The sequence below is a fragment of the Aquarana catesbeiana genome, linkage group LG01 (genome assembly GCF_042186555.1).
Source record: "Aquarana catesbeiana isolate 2022-GZ linkage group LG01, ASM4218655v1, whole genome shotgun sequence".
In the NCBI taxonomy this organism is placed as follows: Eukaryota; Metazoa; Chordata; class Amphibia; order Anura; family Ranidae; genus Aquarana; species Aquarana catesbeiana.
The window spans coordinates 834,927,476-834,946,932 of record NC_133324.1 but is presented as its reverse complement, the minus strand read 5'-3'; the positions used below and the strand labels follow the sequence as shown (position 1 = coordinate 834,946,932).

Sequence of the window (19,457 nt, the reverse complement as noted above, 5' to 3'; positions counted from 1 at the left end):
CTTCCCAGGCATCATATCAGTCATATAAATAAGTTTGTTTTAGTAACTGACCACATATAAAGAAATGAAAGTCAGCATACGCAGGCCAATAAGTAAAATAAGTTAGATTAACGTGGGCTTTAAAATAACTGCATTACTAGTTTGCAGTTAAGTTAATTCTGTCTGCTCAGTACAAGTCCTAGTGGGATTAGGATCTAGGGAACCAGATCTCCTGTGATCTGCCATGTCACTAAAAATAAAACCTTTTCCTTCAGAAATAAATTTGATTGCATTTAGCTGATCACACGTAGGAGAAAACACAGGACACTTCCAGTACCATCCCATCTGTCATCTTACCACTGGCATTGGTGTAGGTCAGGGATTTCCAAACTACGGCCCTCCAGCTGTTCCGGAACTTCCCATGAGGCTTTGTAAAACTCTGACATTCACAGACATGACTAGGTATGATGGGAATTGTAGTTCCTGAACAACTGGAGGGCCATAATTTGGAGACCCCTGGTGTAAGTGGTACCTATTTTGTAATGGTGCACTTTTCCTGGAGGTTTTACTTGGAGAGATGAGGCTTAGTATGAGAGCCCTCTTCCTAACTGCACCTTCACACCCTCTTTGTGAACACATGTAGCCTATAGTTTGAAAGCAGCATGGCACAGATAAGGGCACTGTTTCATTTTAAAGTGCATACAGTTATTTTCTTTGCTCTCCAAACTCATCCTATCTGCAAAAAGACTTTCCTGAGGAAAGTAGCCATAACTGCCAGATATTTTCAGTACTTATTATAGAATATAATTATGCTCATTTTAATTGGCTTTATACAAAGATAAGATGTTAGTCATAATGGGAGGGCATGCTGGGGACTTTAAGAATGCTCAGAGGGGTGTCAGAATCAAGCTCAGAACACTGAAATCAGCCTGGCTGCAGACATACAAAGAGATAAAAGTACCTCTGGCTTACTGTATAAAAGGTTACAGACGGAAATCTGTTTATGTGCAGGTAAGCAAAGCACACAGAGTATAACATACAAATAATATACACTCACTGGCCACTTTGTTAGGTACACCTTGCTTGTACCAGGTTGGACCCCCTTCTGCCTTTAGAATTGCATTAATTCTTCATGGCATAGATTCAACAAGGCATTGGAAACAAAAGTGCTCTATTGGATTGAGATCTGGTGACTGTGGAGGCCATTGGAGTACAGTGACCTCATTGTCATCTTCAAGAAACCAGTGGTGAGATGATTTGAGCTTTGTGACATGGTGCATTATCCTGCTGGAAGTAGTCATCAGAAGATGGGTTCACTGTAGTCATAAAGGGATGGAGATGGTAAGCAACAATACTCAGGTAGGCCGTGGAATTTAAACGATGCTCAATTGGTACTAAGGAGCACAAAGTTTGTCAAGAAAATATCCCCCACACCATTACACTACCACCATCAGCCTGACCCATTGATACAAGGCAGGATGGATCCATGCTTTCATGTTATTCATGCCAAATTCTGACTCTACCCATCTCAATGTCGCAGCTGAAATCGAGACTTATCAGACCAGACACCATTTTTCCAATCTTCTTTTGTCCAATTTTGGTGAGCCTGTGGGAATTGTAGCCTCAGTTTCCTGATCTTTGCTGACAGGTGTGGCACCCGGTGTGGTCTTCTGCACTGTAGCCCATTTGCTTCAAGGTTCAATGTGTTGTGCATTCAGAGATGGTATTCTACATACCTTGGTTGTAAAGAGTGGTTATTTCAGTTACTGTTTCCTTTTTTTTATCATCTCAAACCAGTCTGTCCATTCTCCTCTGATCTCTGACATTAACAAGACACAACTGCCACTCACTGGATATTTTCTATTTTTTGGACCATTCTCTGTAAATCCTAAAGATGGTTGTGTGTGAAAATCCCAGTAGTTTTTGAAATACTCAGACTGGCCCATCTGGCACCAACAACCATGCCACATTCAAAGTCACTTAAATCCCATTTCTTTCCCATTCTGATGCTCGACTTGAACTTCAGCAAGTCATCTTCACAACGTCTAGATGCCTAAATGCATTGAGTTGCTGCCATGTGGTTGGCTGATTAGCAATTTGTGTTACCAAGTAAATTGAACAGATGTACATAATGAAGTGGCCGGTAAATGTATTATTCCAACACAAATATTTTTTTCATCATCTACAGCTAAATTCTTTGTGAAGCAGAACTGCATTCAACACTATACCCAATGTTTTATAGCCAGCGCTATTTTCATAACTTGGCAAAAAATCATTGTTATGGGCTTTTTCATTAATGTAATCTATAACAGCAATATGTTTTGTTCCTATTGATATGTAAAAGTGCAGGAGCTGTGGCATGGTGTGCTGTAAGTCAAGAGATCATTTATGTAGTGCTTAAAGAGGAATATTCTATGCTTCAGTCTGTAGAAGCCATACTGAACATGACAAATGCAAAACAGAGATCCATAACTTGCACAAGTAAACAAGAAATAGATTGGCCATCTGTGCACAAAACAAACGCTGTTGAACATTAAGCAATGCGAATGCAGTCATTCTGCCTCTACACCCACTTTTTGTAGACTTAAGAGAAACAATTCTCGGTTTTTCTCTTCCAGCAAAGATAAATTGTGTTTGTAAATGTCTTCAAGCAATGTTCAGATTTGATCAAAATCTAAGGCTTATACAACAATATGATTGGGGATCTGCATATCTTCTAAACCCCTATTTATCACAGAGGCAAGCTAAAACTGCTGTTTGCTTCATCCATTCTCATCGTCAACAAACTGTGAACTGTCGAATGGGTTATGGAAAGTAACTGCCAAGACAACAATGTGATTATTGCGGCAAGATACTACATTACAGATGGAATAAGAGTGGATAGCTAGAACAGGAACATGTTGGCCGTTAGGGTATATAAGGACATATTTGTTAAGCAGCAGTATTCCTCAAGGCAGCATTTCCCGTGCGTGGTAAACAAACAATTATGAGCGAACCTTAGGTCTTCCTGTCAATGTGACACCTTCTGGCTCAATGTTGCTTTCATTTATATTTTAGGGAGCACAAATTGTCCCTTCCCTGTGGAGGAAACTTTATTGTAATGAAGTCCAGCTTGGCAACTAGAAGTTACATTATTAATTATACATATTATGGATAAATGGCAGGGTATAACTACAGGTTATGGAACTTAAATGATTGATCAACATGGCATAAGTAGAGGGTGCAAGCATCAGCCATGATACTATGTTTGAGCAGAAAAAAATAATTGCTCACTAACCATGACAGGGTATAAAAAGAAAATTAGAACAATCTTCAAATATTAACAGTTTGAGCCTTAGATTAAAAACAACAAGCGCTTTCCATTTGTGGTCCTTTTACTAAGAAGATAAAAGGACAAGGAGAGTGCAAAATATAAAAATGAAATGACGGTGTAAATTAAATGAGGATTCCATTAATACTGAAGGTAAGGCTAATCCCAGGGGTTACAAGGAAAGGGAGAGGAGAGCCATCTACCCCAAATTTTGTTACATTTGGCTGGACAACCTCCTTCCTTAGCTAAGGTATCGTTAATATGAGTCAACCAAGACAGGGAGAGCCTGTAGCCAGGTCTTGGCTTTATTGTGGCCTATACTACAAGTGAATTGTGGTCAAGTAGGCTCTACGCAATATATACAACTGAGCCAGCTCATTGGAGATCTATAGCTCCAATTTATGAGTCAATCAGCCTTTTCCCATTCATCTTCACCCAAGGACTCTACATCAGTCTTCCGGGTTCTCTTTAGATATTTTGCACTTCTGCATCAAACAATTCCTAGTAAATGCTACAAATCAGTTTAGTTGAAGGCAGGTTAGCTAGAGCGTTCAAGACTAGGCAATCATGTAAATCCTCTAGCGGTTCAGGTAATTGGGTACGGGCAGCGTGCCAAAGATTTATAGAAGCTAGATATAAAGGAAAAACATATGATTGGGGAGTTGGAACTTTTTTAGTGATTAGTGATTTATTTGATGTTACTATGTCCACAGATACAGCCTAGACGAGTAATTCCCAATCTATACATTACAGTCAAAATTCAGATAAGGGGAGTGTCGGTATGAAGAGATTAAACAAATGTTTAAAGCCTGCAAAAATAGCCTATTTGTTGTAGGTTTAGGGGTTGTGCCACAGTACCCCCTGGAAATTAATTATAAAGGGTCCAGGAAGTGCTTTGCATCTGGTAATGCAGAGAGGTGTGACAATCTCCAGTATTGTATATGTGAAAGCTGTGAGGTTATGTAACACAAATTAAAATCTGTTAACTTTAGGTCATGGTCATTTTTGAAATATAGACCAGCCTAATTTTGTTCTGCCATTGTACCACAAAAAAGGTTGAAGAAAAGACTCAAAAAATGTAAAGTACCTAAAGTAATATTAAAACCTCAATTTCAAACACATTCAGCAGTGGATTTAATCGCTTCCTGAGTATACAGCTTCTTTATCTTTCTTTCCTTGCCTATGTTCCAGTTTAAGCTGATGCCTTGACCACTGTCCCAGGTTTCCTGTTTTAGGGTGGTTTCTTTTTCTTACTGTGTCCTATGGAGCCACCCTTGCAAGCAGGGACTAGAGCTGTGTCTCCCTGTTCTGTGTACATCAATAGAAACATCAATAGAAACACACAGCCCTATAGCCTAGGACAGCAAGGCATACACCTGCTCCTTCCACTTTCTCTAAACAAACTATCTCAGGACTGCACTGTATTGTGCTTAAAATTCAAGCATAAAACTGAGTTTAAAGTGACACTAAAGGATATTGTTATTCTCCAAAAATAATCCATACTTATTAGCCTTTGATCAATTTTTCATGAAATAATTTCTGATTTTTTGTTGTATGTAAACATACATGTTTAATGAAAACATAACTAAATTCAATTTTGGAACCTCCATGGAGTTTAGCTTTAAAGTCTAAGCGCAGCCAAAATAAAAAACAGAAACATCAGCACAAGGGACATAACTTACAGTCAGCAGGATGTGTTCCTTGTGCTGATGTCACTTGTTTTAGTTATAATCCTCCCCCGTCGCTGTAATTTTCCAGTCACAAGCTCTGTCACAGGGTATCATCAAGAAAGCTTGACTATCCCGCTCTTTCCGCCCAGCTCCACCAGTCATAGAAGTCGTACTATAGCTTCTATCAATGAAAAGCAATCTATGAATTAATGTTCTTCATTCATAGATCCAGTTTTGTTCTTAAAAACTGTAGTATGGCATAGTATGAATGGTGGAGGTGGGTGGAAAGGGCAGGCATAAACGGGCTCTCCTAATGAAAGCCTGTGACAGCCCCTTAGTTGTATCACACCACAAAATCATGGGGTGGGGGGGTGGAGGGGACAAGGACGGAGGAGGATTTCAACTAAAGGAAGAGGCATCAGCATGAAGGACACATCCTGCTGACTGTAAGTTTTGTCCCTAGTGATGATTTTCTTTTTTTATTTTGGCTGCACTTTGGCTGTATTTAAACCCAAAACTTTTTTTTTCAGCTTTGGATTGATTGTCAAAGGTGCTATCAAGTTTTTATTGCTATTTGCAGGGCCGGTGCTACCACTAGGCAGCCGCCTAGGGCGCACTGCTGCCTAGGGCCACTGGTGTTACTTCTCTCTGCAGCAAGCAACTAAGTCTCAGCATCAGTAGGCAGCCGCCGCTCCGTTCGCACATAGTGTCAGAGGCGCAGCGGCGGAGGACTGTGTCTGTGCCTCGAATCCTGAATGAATGGAAGCAAGCAAGCATTTATTGATGGGCACTGGTAGGCTGCATTGATGGGCACTGGTAGGCCGCATTGATGGATGCTGGTAGGCTGCATTGATGGGCCCTGGTATGCTGCATTTGATGGGCGCTGGTAGGCTGCATTGATGGGCACTGGTAAGGCTGCATTGATGGGCACTGGTGAGGCTGCATTGATGGGCGCTGGTAGGCTGCATTGATGGGCACTGGTAGGCTGCATTGATGGACGCTGGTAGGCTGCATTGATGGGCGCTGGTGGGGCTGCATTTGATGGGCGCTGGTGGGGCTGCATTTGATGGGCGCTGGTGGGGCTGCATTTGATGGGCGCTGGGGAGGCTGCATTGATGGGCACTGATAGGCTGCATTGATGGGCACTGGTGAGGCTGCAATGATGGGCACTGGTGAGGCTGCAATGATGGGCACTGGTGAGGCTGCATTGATGGGCACTGGTAAGGCTGCATTGATGAGCGCTGGTGAGGCTGCATTTAATGGGCGCTGGTGGGCTGCATTTGAGGTGCGCTTCAGGTGGGGCATACATGGGTAGGGCAAATGGGGTAGAGTCAGGGGTGGAGCCAGGGGGAGGCATCAAAATGAGGTTTAGCCTAGGGTGTCAGGTCTATATAGAGCTCAATGCCAACTCCTAGTCCTGAATGTAAAGTAGACAACAGTTCTACAGTGGGGTTGATTTACTAAAGGCAAATAGACTGTGTTCTGCAAGTGCAGTTGCTCCAGAGCTTAGTAAATGAGGTAAGGCTTCACTTTGCAAAGAGTACCCAATCATGTGCAAGAAAAAAAAACAGAATTTTTGCTTGCACATGATTGGATGATGGAAGTTAGCAGAGCTTCTGCTCATTTACTAAGCTCTGGAGTGACTGCACTTTGCAAAGTGCACAGTCTTTTTGCCCTTAGTAAATCCACCTCAGTGTCTCCCAGGGTTGGATGGTCAGCCCTCAGTGAAAGCAGCCTTGATTTTTCCACATCGGCTGTGTGTTGGTGTTGTTACCAACCTGTTCTGTGTCATGTCTATGACCCCCTTCTGGGATAGTCATATGAACATGTTCAATTCCTGTGCTGAGAGTACTCTCAAATTCTGTTGTAGTGCGACCCATAGTGATAAAAGTGGGGCCATAAAACTGATTGCTGTGCACTTACTAAACAAAATCAATTTTGTAACAATCATAATGGCAGCTGCTGATTCCAATAGGAAGTGTTGACAGCATTCACAAAGGTATTAGTGTTAATCAATGGCAGTCCGCCCATTAGAGGCGTAGCCCCCCAATCCATGCATCTGGCCCCTAATCTTCATGCAGTAGACGCATGTGTGGGTTTTTTTTTTTTTAAGCACGTGATTAGAGCTTTCACCCCCCCCCCCCAAAAAAAAAAATATTGAGCACCAGCCCCCACTGTTGTTAATCTATATTATTATTTGTACTACTATTATTTAAAGTAGTATTTATTCAATTTGTTTCCTATAAAAATGTTTGTTAGCCAATTAACAATCATGAAGGGTGTTAATGAGCTAAAGAAAGTGTGGATCCCTAAATGTATACCATGCTGGAGATACTCTTTTGAGCTGCTATAGGCGTATCTAAATGGCGCAACTGTGGGGAAAGACCCAGAACACTGTGAAAGGTTTATTTCTCCCAGGTGGCAAGTGAATATTTTGAAATCCCTCAGGATGAGTTTTATTCTATTGCCAAAAAAAGGATAATCTGTTTTCAGCTTGCTGCCACTGCAATGCATAAATGAACGGTCAATTAAACAACATCTGTGAATAAGTATGAAAATGTTTGAGGATTTTAAATTTTCCAGTTTGCTTATTCCATTTTATTACAGCATTTTATTACTGAAGGTTGTTACACTTGCACTATGTACAGCTATAAAGAACGAACTGTCAGATTCCTGCTGTGTATGATGCAATCTTACCTTCTGCCCGTTAAAAATCTTTACTGCATTTGCTTGAGGTTTAGCTCATTTCTGCTACATGACTTGAATCCTGCAAAGGCAAAGACAAGAAAGAATCAAGAGACCAGTAGAACAAGGAGCTGCACAACAAAAGCACCTGTCAGTCATATTCTGCCAATACCTTTTAACAGTGCTGGCTGGAAGCAGTAGAGAGCATGTATTGTGGGAGAGTTCTCGCAGTGATATAAGTGACTTTGTTAGCAATCATTCAAAAGGTCATTACACAGAGAAATCTGCAGAACACAACTCGGTGAGGTTTAGATACAGGAGCTATGGAGATACGTAGGTGGTTTTCAATTGCTGCTTGCATTCCAATATATATATATATATATATATATATATATATATATATATATATATATATATATATATATATATATATATATATATATATATATATATATACACAGTGGGGAGAACAAGTATTTGATACACCGCCCATTTTGCAGGTTTTCCTACTTAGAAAGCATGTAGAGGTCTGTAATTTTTATCATAGGTACTCTTCAACTGTGAGAGACAAAATTTAAAACAAAAATCCAGAAAATCACATTGTGTGATTTTTAAAAAATTAATTTGAAATTTATTGCATGACATAAGTATTTGATACATCAGAAAAGCAGAACTTAATATTTGGTACAGAAACCTTTGTTTGCAATTACAGAGATCATACGTTTACTGTAGTTCTTGACCAGGTTTACACACACTGCAGCAGGGATTTTGGCCCACTCCTCCATACAGACCTTCTTCAGATCCTTCAGGTTTCGGGGCTGTCGCTGGGCAAAACGGACTTTCAGCTCCTTCCAAAGATTTTCTATTGGGTTCAGGTCTGGAGACTGGCTGGGCCACTCCAGGACCTTGAGATGCTTCTTACGGAGCCACTCCTTAGATGCCCTGGCTGTGTGTTTCGGGTCGTTGTCATGCTGGAAGACCCAGCCACGACCCACCTTCAATGCTCTTACAGAGGGAAGGAGGTTGTTGTCCAAGATCTCGTGATACATGGCCCCATCCATCCTCCCCTAAATACGGTGTAGTCGCCCTGTCCCCTTTGCAGAAAAGCAGCCCCAAAGAATGATGTTTCCACCTCCATGCTTCACAGTTGGGCTGGTGTTCTTGGGGTTGTACTCATCCTCCTTCTTCCTCCAAACACGGCGGGTGGAGTTTAGACCAAAAAGCTCTATTTTTGTCTCATCAGACCACATGACCTTCTCCTGTTCCTCCTCTGGACCATCCAGATGATCATTGGCAAACTTCAGACGGGCCTGGACATGCGCTGGCTTGAGCAGGGGGACCCTGCATGCGCTGCAGGATTTTAATCCATGACAGCATAGTGTGTTACTAATGGTTTTCTTTGAGACTGTGGTCCCAGCTCTCTTCAGGTCATTGACCAGGTCCTGCCGTGTAACGTTCTGGGCTGATCCCTCACTTTCTTCATAATCATTGATGCCCCACGAGGTGAGATCTTGCATGGAGCCCCATCCTAAGGGAGATTGACCTTCATCTTGAACTTCTTCCATTTTCTAATAATTGCGCCAAAAGTTGTTGCCTTCTCACCAAGCTGCTTGCCTGTTGTCCTGTAGCCCATCTTAGCCTTGTGCAGGTCTACAATTTTATCCCTGATGTCCTTACACATCTCTCTGGCCATTGTGGAGAGGTTGGAGTCTGTTTGATTGAGTGTGTGGACAGGTGTCTTTTATACAGGTAACGAGTTCAAACAGGTGCAGTTAATGCAGGTAATGAGTGGAGAACAGGAGGGCTTCTTAAAGAAAAAATAACAGGTCTGTGCGAGACGGAATTCTTACTGCTTGGTAGATGATCAAATACTTATGTCATGCAATAAAATGCAAATACATTTTTTAAAAATCATACAATGTGATTTTCTGGATTTTTGTTTTTGATTCCGTCTCTCACAGTTGAAGAGTACCTATGATAAAAATTACAGACCTCTACATGCTTTGTGAGTAGGAAAACCTGCAATATCAGCAGTGTATCAAATACTTGTTCTCCCCACTTTATATATAAATATATATATTTTTTTCATGTTATGTGATGCCTCCTAGTACTATGAATCCATTACATCAGACAGGCAGGTTGCTATTTCCATGGTAAAAGGAACTGAGCATGCATCTTCCATGCTGATATCAGTCCCTATGTTTTATTATCTTGACAGGGTCATATGAAATGACTCCCCCAAAAAGGGTCACCCTTCCCAATCCATCACTGCTGATGCTAAAGGCCCAGACACAGGATCAGACTTTTTGACAACAAACATGCAAATTAGCTGTTTTAAGGCAACATCCGACCGTGTGTACGCTCCATCGGACAAATGTTGGCTGTGCGAACAGACAAACTTGGCGACAACAAAAGTCCTACGTCGGCTAGTCCGATCGTGTGTACACAAAACCATCGGACTTTAGTCCTAAGTACAAACAAGCATGCTTAGAACCAATGCAAAAGATCAGACAATACAGAAGTTGACCAAAGGGTGGTGCTAGAGAATTGAACTTCCTCTTTTGAAGTGTCGTCAGTACGTTGAAACGTCACTACATTCGTGTTTGTTGCCTAAAAAGTCCTGCCATGTGTATGCAATACAAATTCACAGCCAATGCCCTTTGGACAGAAATCCACGGAACAGTTTGTTTAAAGTCCGATCGTGTGTACGAAGCTTAACAAGCACCAGGTCCTTTGGATGTTGGTGTGGGGTGAATATGTTCAACCCAACATCTCCCCTATGTAGTACACGCTTAAAAAAATAATTAAAAGACCAAGTCTGGACCTGCCAGCTGCCTTGATTGATGGCAGTCTCAGCGAACCGCTGAGACGGCCACTCTCCCCGCCCCCCCACAGCTCATCGCTCCAAAAAGCGTGGAAAAGCAGACCAGGAGGGATGCTGACTGACAGTCAACATCTCTCCGCTTAGGGAGGAGCGAGAACCGAGCCATCAGCGATGTTCGGTGGCACGGTTCTCGGTGCAGAGACGCCGGGGGGACAGCTGCAGCATCGGTCTGATGCTCCATCCTCCGAGGTAGGTATGATTAGAAAAAAAAAAAACATACTTCTATTTTAAAGCACAGGTTTAGTATTATCTGACAGTGTGCCTAACAAGACATTTCTAACAATTTATTATAGGAGGGTATGGGCATAAAAGGAATGGAAAATTAGCTTATACACCAAAAAAAATCCGTTGCATTAAAATGATGAATCATGTGAAAAATGTATTGCGTGTACCTTAACTGCCTCACATATTTATTTATAGAAAATCAAGTCCTTGCTGTTTAATGTTTGCTCTAACACATATAAGAAAAGAAAAGGAATTTCAATGACAGTGTGGTTTCCACACGCCTTATAACTGTACATCATCATTACATTCAAGCAGTTTATTCATTTGGTTTCTTTGAAAGACTGTTCTATTAATTTTCTGTACGCGGAAGGCAGTCGTGTTACACATCAGTATGGTGGCAATGATTGCATTAGCTTTGGGTCATATGTCTTCAAAAATGTTCAGTACTTTCCAGTGTAATTGATGAATCATGTATGCAACCAAGGATGCCACGCTAAATACCTCTTCACATAGTCTAATCAATCATGGCAGTCAGTCAAAGGTCCACCATAAAATCAGTAATCTAATTTTCAACAAACACAGCAATTTGTGAATAATGATCGCTGTTTAAGATAGAAATTACTTGTGACACAAGAGAAAAACGTTGACTTTAATTTATCTTCTCACCTCCATCACAAAAACGTTGACTTTAATTTATCTTCTCACCTCCATCACAAGAACAAAACACTCAGGGCAATGAAAGATGGACAGGGGCTGCTATGGAGAATGGGGCTCATGTTTCAAAAACACTAGTCAGGAAACCAATTCTAGCTGTAAACCGATTCCAACTGTACATTTCCAGTATACGTTCAAAAAAATGAAAGAATCTGGATAAATCTGGATCTGCAAACATAGAAAGCTCAATCTACTAAGATCTACTAAGACAGATTGGTATTTTACTTCCATTACTTATTTTCTCTCATGATAAATTTCTTCAGCTCACGGACAAACAGAATCTCACAAAAGTGAGTACACCCCTCACATTTTTGTAAATATTTTATTATATCTTTTCATGTGACAACATTGAAGAAATTGCACTTTGCTACAATGTAAAGTAGTGAGTGTACAGCTTGTATAACAGTGTAAATTTGCTGTCCCCTCAAAATAACTCAACACACAGCCATTAATGTCTAAACCGCTGGCAACTAAAGTGACTACAACCCTACGTAAAAATGTCCAATTTGGGCCCAAAGTGTCAATATTTTGTGTGGGCACCATTATTTCCCAGCACTGCCTTAAAGCTCTTGGGCATGGAGTTCCCCAGAGCTTCACAGGTTGCCACTGGAGTCCTCTTCCACTCTTCCATGATGACATCATGGAGCTAGTGGATGTTAGAGACCTTGCGCTCCTCCACCTTCCGTTTGAGGATGCCCAACAGATGCTCAATAGGATTTAGGTCTGGAGACATGCTTGGCCAGTCCATCACCTTTACCCTCAGCTTCATTAGCAAGGCGGTGGTCGTCTTGGTGGTGTGTTTGGGGTCGTTATCATGTTGGAATACTGCCCTGCGACCCAGCATCTGTAGGGAGGGGATTGTGCTCTGCTTCAGTATGTCACAGTACATGTTTGCATTCATGGTTCCCTCAATGAACTGTAGCTCCCCAGTGGCGGCAGCACTCATGCAGCCCCAGACCATGACACTCCCACCACCATGCTTGACTGTAGGCAAGACACACTTGTCTTTGCACTCATCACCTGGTTGCCGCCACACTCAATACCATCTGAACCAAATAAGTTTATCTTGGTCTCACCAGACCACAGGACATGGTTCCAGTAATCCATGTCCTTAGTCTGCTCGTCTTCAGCAAACTGTTTGTGGGCTTTCTTGTGCATCATCTTTAGAAGAGGCTTCCTTCTGGGACAGCCATGCAGACCAATTTGATCTAGTGTGCAGCGTATGGTCTGGGCACTGACAGGCTAACCCCCCCCCCCCCCGTTCAACCTCTGCAGCAATGCTTGCAGCACTCATACGTCTATTTCCCAAAGACAACCTATGGATATGACGCTGAGCATGTGCACTATACTTCTTTGGTCGACCATGGCGAGGCCTGTTCTGAGTGGAACCCGTCCTGTTAAACTGATGTATGGTCTTGGCCACTGTGCTGGAGCTCAGTTTAAGGGTCTTGGCAATCTTCTTATAGCCTAGGCCATCTTTATGTAGAGTAAAAATTCTTTTTTTCAGATACTCAGAGAGTTCTATGCCATGAGGTGCCATGTTGAACTTCCAGTGTCCAGTATGAGAGAGTGAGAGCGATAACATCAAATTTAACACACCTGCTTCCCATTCACACCTGAGACCTTGTAACACTAACGAGTCACATGACCCCAGGGAGAGAAAATGGCTAATTTGGCCCAATTTGGACATTTTCACTTAGGGGTGTACTCACTTTTGTTGCCAGCGGTTTAGACATTAATGGCTGTGTGTTGAGTTATTTTGAGTGGACAGCAAATTTACACTGTTATACAAGCTGTACACTCACTACTTTACATTGTAGCAAAGTGTCATTTCTTCAGTGCTGTGACATGAAAAGATATAATAAAATATTTACAAAAATGTGAGGGGTGTACTCACTTTTGTGAGATACTGTATGTCCTCGTCTGTTTTGTAGAGTTGATGCACTCTAATCGGTTACTGTGAATTCACTGGATGACACCGTAGGGCTGCTATTCCAAATGGAGATGCAGCACATTGCTGTTTTTATTATCTTCCATAACATTAACATTTTAACATTTATTTTTGTTTAGATTTTGCTCAAGCATTGTTCATTGTCAACAATAATAACCTCTATGCTTTCCAGGTGCTTTACACAGGGAAAAACCCCTTCTTTTTCCTATAGACTATGGTTATGGTGACAACACCTTACATGGTGAGTGGCAAGGGAGCATTTTGCAAAATTAAAGTGTACATTGTCTTATCCGTTATGCTTGCTTTTGTTCTTGGTTGTTGTATACCATAAATAAGCATGTTGCCCCATTTAAAGCTATAAAAAACAATGCAATAGATTTTGTTCTTCGTTTATTGGTAGTCATGTGACTGCTCGGTCTTCCTTTTCTACCCTCAGCTCCAGGGACTGGGGCTAACATCACAGGTTCTAGGAGCTTGTTCACGTCATGGAGACTTCTGACATGTGTTTAGGTTGTAGGCAGGAATAAAGGTATACCTGGGAACTTGCCATCTTTTCGCACAGTTCTCAGGCTTTCTCGTGCATAATGGGGATGGCTGCAATGTTGACTGCAATGTCCAGCAGAGCAGAGACCAATATTACTGCTGAAGGGAGGATTCTGCTTTATCTTCACTCTAATAGCAAGGTGGAAGAGAACAGGGAGAGAAAGTGCTTGCTGAAAAGACACCTCCTTCTCAGAGTAGGTGCCTGCTTGGGAGTTAGGATGGACTGCCCTACTTCCTCTGTCACCTTGTCATGTGACATATCACATGACCATAAATGGGGAGGAGAAGCTGCCTTCATTCCTTAATTAACCACACAATATTTCTGGCAAATTCAATGCCAAATCCTGTTTATGAAAATGAATTAATGCTTGTGTGCTATTAGCAAATCACTAACATCTCGAGTGCACATCTTGCAGATAAGTAAAAAAAAACTACCAGTGGTCCAAACAACCGAAAAAAAAGGGGAGGGGAGGGGAAAAGGATATCTGCTGTATTCTATACAAGTGTAGTGTGAACACTGAGAATGTAGCTGTAAAACAAAGAGGAGTAATATTTTTGACTGGACTTCCTGAATTCTTAGGTCCAGGGACAGCAACACTCTTCATGTCTCTTTAACTTATTCCCTAGGAAAGAAGGGAAGGAAATGCTAAACCAGATAGGGCTTACAATTCTCAGTTCTACATGAAGCAGCAAATTTTATAGATCCCATAATGCAGAGATCATTTGATGCAATGCATGGAAACAGTCATTTAAAAATTATTCCTTAGTATAGAAGCATTCTCCATTGGCTGAAGCCCAAGCACCATAGCAGACATAAGCAGGTAAACAAGCTTTGCTGAATTAGTGACAATCTCTCTTATTAACCTTTTTGTATTTATAAAAAGATGCAGATTGCATAAGATAGATGGAATTTATTCATTCAGTAAAACAACAGCCCAAACATGATGATTCCATTATAGGAATAGGCATCTAGTTTTATATCTAAAGTCTCTGCTTACCTACCTCAGAGGGCCCACTGACCCTGTAGTATTCCTACTTCCCTGAGAGATATCAAAGAACCATTTTAATGTCTAACAGGCCATCAAAGTTGGCAAGACATATACCCAAGTATGGCCCCCTTAACCTCAATGGCGGTATGATCATGTCTGATTTTTGAAGCTCAAAGCGGTAAATTGTTTTGCATGGATATTTGGCATTTTATATTGTAGGCCTGTAATTCTTAGGAATAACTCACTTAAATCTGTCCAAACAAGAGTCTAGTAGACATCCTGGATATGATAAAGTTTGAAACACTAAATCATAAATTATAATATAATAATCAACTATAAATAATTATAACAAATAATAATATAATAATAATCCATTTTATTCAATAATGTATTTAAATCAAAAACACAGAAATTTGCTCAGTTGCAGAATTGTCGCTGTTGTCACTTTCAGTGTCCGATGACGAATTTCCCCACGATTCTACTACGATTTTACTATCATTGTTTTCTAGCTGGTCTAAAACCGCTTTTGACGTTGAGGGACACTTTTTGGATGCCATGGACGTTCTCAAGTTTCCAGGCAGAAACAACAGTATATATAATATAAAATTGCATGCAGAGCACTGGACAAAGCACTAGGGACAAAAGGAAGGTGAAATGTTTTGATACAGTAATGTAATCTTACAGATTACAGTGAATTGTGTGTGTTCTGTATTTTTCACTTTTTTTAATTTGCCGTTGCGACGCTCGCAGGGAACGGAGCCCGGCACAGTGATGAAGCGGGCGGAGGACGCAGCCTGCGGATACAGCGGGAGGACATCAGAGGATCCTGGGGACAAGGTAAGTAACCTGCACCAGGATACTGCCATGAATCCCGAGTGTGGCTTGGGTGGCTTTTGGTAATGAAAATTCACCCCGAGCCATACTTGGGAATACCGCTAGGAAGGTTAAAGAGTTTGTATAGGTAAAACTGAGTGACAGAGAGGGATAATGAGATAAAGGCCTAAGGGCCGGATTGAAACACATTGGGGGCATGGCCTGGCTGGGCTGAGGCTACCATCCATCTCACTTCATGTACATGGGTCTGCTTCATGATGTGCGGCTTATGGATCTTTTCCTTTGACATTGCTGCAGCTTTGAGCTAGGGCGAGCTCCCTGTCCCTACCTGCACTCAGAGCGGTCAAGTTGGACTTTACCCCTCTACCTGAGCAGCACCTAAATTTTGTCTTTTTGGGTCACAGCCAATGGCTCTGCTGCTTCTGTGAGCAAAAACAGGGGAGAGATACTGCAGATGGGCACATTACTGGATCGAGATAAGGGGGGTGAGGAGAGGATAAAAACACTGAAACATTTTTATCTTAATGCAGGGAATGCATTAAAGTAAAAAATTCCCAGGCTTTAGAACCATTTTAACTGTTTCCCGCTCGCCATATAGGAAAGGAGGACAGGCAGGAGCACTCTTATTCTGGGAGGACGTCATATGATATCCTCCCATTCTCAGTATGCAGCACGGCGATCAGTGGTGTGCCTGGGACACGGGGCATCACCGATCACAGTAAAGAGCCTATGAGGCTCTTTACTATGTGATCAGCTGTGTCCAATCACAGCTGATCACAGTCTAAACAGAAAATGCCTGGCTTTCCTCTCCTCACGCTGATAGAGTGTGAGGAGAGGAGAGCCAATAAGCATTCCTCAGCAGGGTTATCTGCAGCGATAATCAGGGCACTGATCATCAATGTCCTCATTATCAGTGCAACCCAAACAGTGCCCACCAGTGCTTCCAATCAGTGCCCACCAGTGCTGTCTTTTAGTGCCCATCAGTGCCTCCTCATCAGTGCCAACTATCAGTGCCGTCTACCAGTGCCCATCAGTGCCATCTATCAGTGCCTATCAGTGCTGCCTATCAGTGCCTATCATTGCCGCCTACCCGTGCTGCCTATCAGTGTTCATAAGTGCTGCCTATCAGTACCCATCAGCGCTGCATATCAGGGCCCATCAGTGCTGCATATTAGTGCCTCCACATCAGTGCCCATCAGTGTCACCTCAACAGTGCCCATCAGTGCTGCCTCATCAGTTTCCATCAGTGCAGCCTCATTAGTGCCCATCAATGCAACCTATTAGTGCCCGTCAGAGCAGCCTCATCAGCGCACATCAGTGCAGCCTCAACATTTTCCGTTTGTTAAGCAAAAAATAAAAAACCCAGTGGTGATTAAATACCACCAAAATAAAGCTCTGTCACAAAAAAATTATGTCTTTTATTGTTTGGGTACAGCGTTGCATGACCGCGCAATTGTCATTCAAAGTGCGACAGCACTGAAAGCTAAAAATTGGCCTGGGAAGGAAGAGGGTGAAAGTGCCCAGTAGACAAATGGTTAAGGTTCACCGCATCATGAAACACATCTAGTGCTAGTGGTCAATTTCCATCCAGGGAGCCCTAACCAGTCTGATACCTAAAAATAGGAACCTATTCCACACTGCCGTAAATATTTACTTTAGTATTTAAATTTTGATGAAAATCATTGGCATTTTGCTCTGGAAAAAATGAGTGCTTGACAATATGTTTTACTGCAAATGATTGTAACCTCTGTATCAAATGCTAAAGTGGTCATCAAATTCTGGACCATTCTATTCTTTTTTCAAATGTCTATTGCACCTAGAGCTGCTGCACACCTCCCTAGTGTCCTGAAATAAAGACTAATGGCTGCATTGATTTTTTTCAAACCTACTGTTCCACTTAAAAGACAGAGAAGACTGTACAAGTTTCGTGCAGATAAATAAATCTTAAGTAGCTGGAAGATTTCCTAGTTTTTATCTTCAGTTAATAGGTAGTTGTAGCTCTAATCTATCTGCCTCTACAGTATATTCGCTTCCTTTTTTATGCTAAATAGAACTTTATATTCAGTTTAGGCCCATTTGCATGGTTATCGTGCTTGCTTTTGGGAAGCACAATGGAAAGTTGTAATGAACTATATAAAAATGGATCACGAAGAATGAAGAACTTCACAAAACACATAAAATATACAGGAAAACAGGAAGCTAGAGATAGTTTATGCATGCATAATGTATAAGCAATAAACCCAAAATAACATTTAGTATAGTTTGCCTGCTCCATTTGTAGACAGCATGAATTGTGCCCAACGATTTAGGACCAAAAAACTTACTGTAGCCATTACACAAGTCATCTGATATTCCCTTATTGTGTGATACCAAAATTTCACTGTAAGGCCTTGACATGCACAGTTCTGGTTATTTTGTTCAGCTATGACTTTTGATGTACCATCCCAATACGATTTCACTAATCCTCTTGGCTACATAAGCTCCTTAGAGTGCAAACTCTTTAAGTGCCATATAGCTCAGTTTGTCCTATATCTCATTAGTACAGAGTGAATCCTCACATTCACAGGGATTTAGGGTTATATTTATTTAGGAATACTAAGCTGTAAGGCCTTTACAGCCTATTAAGTTAATAAATGAAGGCTTTTATTCTTACAAGTACTCGGCAGCATGCTGGCTTTCTCATTATACAGTAAATGAGTCTTCCCTTGCCACACACTTCTAGAAAACAAAATTTAAAATCCACATGCAAATGGCAATCTTGTTGTTCTCTAAGCCACTAGTGTATATGGTGGAATAGCCTAATAAGTTAATTTTGGTATGGATTGTTTTTCTCCAATTCACTCGTTCATTCACAAGGAGCTGCATTCCAATGGACAATGAGGAAATCTGCTAGGCAGAGCTTATAAGTGGAATATTAGATTGTAAGCTCTTGCGAGCAGGACCCTCTTAACCCTCTTGTATTTACTGTATTGTAACTGTACTGTACCTTTATATTGTACAGCGCTACACAAATAATTGCAGGCTGGGACAAATGTGTGCTGCAACATGAATATCCTGTCCTGCTGTTGTATTCAACTGTAGTGAATTCATGGTCACCTATAGATAATTCCTCCTCTGCAAAGACACACACACACGTATTCAAGTACATATCCTGTATATGTAACGTGGAAGAATGCAGAATGCTAGTGCAGAGGCAGAATCTGCATTTCCTTTTAGTGTTCTTTCATGCTGACACCTGCAGTCCCCAGAATTCAATGCAGCCTGCCAAAGGCCTTATTTATCAATGCTCTTTTATTATTAATATTATTATTATACAGGATTTATATAGCACCAACAGTTTGCGCAGCGCTTTACAACACAAGGGCAGACATTATAGTTACAAAACTATTAAAAACAGGAGGGATCAGAGAGCCCTGCTCGTTAGAGCTTACAATCTAGCAGGCTGGATTGATTCCTTTCCTTGTGAATTTTTTCAAATGTATTTTTTAGCACATTCTAATCAATTATGGATTTGCATTGCTAGCAAAATGACCTTATAACGAGTTTCAATGCATCAAGCGGGCAATGCATATCCAGGCATCACACAGATGTGAACTAGCACCCTTTAAAGTGGTTGTAAACCCTTTACAACCACTTTTTGCTACAGGTAAGCCTATAATTAGGCTTACCCAGT

At 41.4% G+C, this 19,457-nt stretch overlaps 1 protein-coding gene across 8 annotated transcripts in view; it reads right to left on the bottom strand.

Moving 5' to 3' along the window:
- Positions 1-19,457, bottom strand: part of APBB2 (amyloid beta precursor protein binding family B member 2) — a 488,394-nt gene that overhangs the window by 403,275 nt on the left and 65,662 nt on the right. For all 8 annotated transcript variants that reach the window (XM_073608526.1, XM_073608531.1, XM_073608532.1 and 5 more), the window contains exon 2: positions 7,657-7,726. The gene's annotated coding sequence lies outside the window, so the exon portion shown is untranslated. The remainder of the gene's footprint in view (positions 1-7,656; positions 7,727-19,457) is intronic.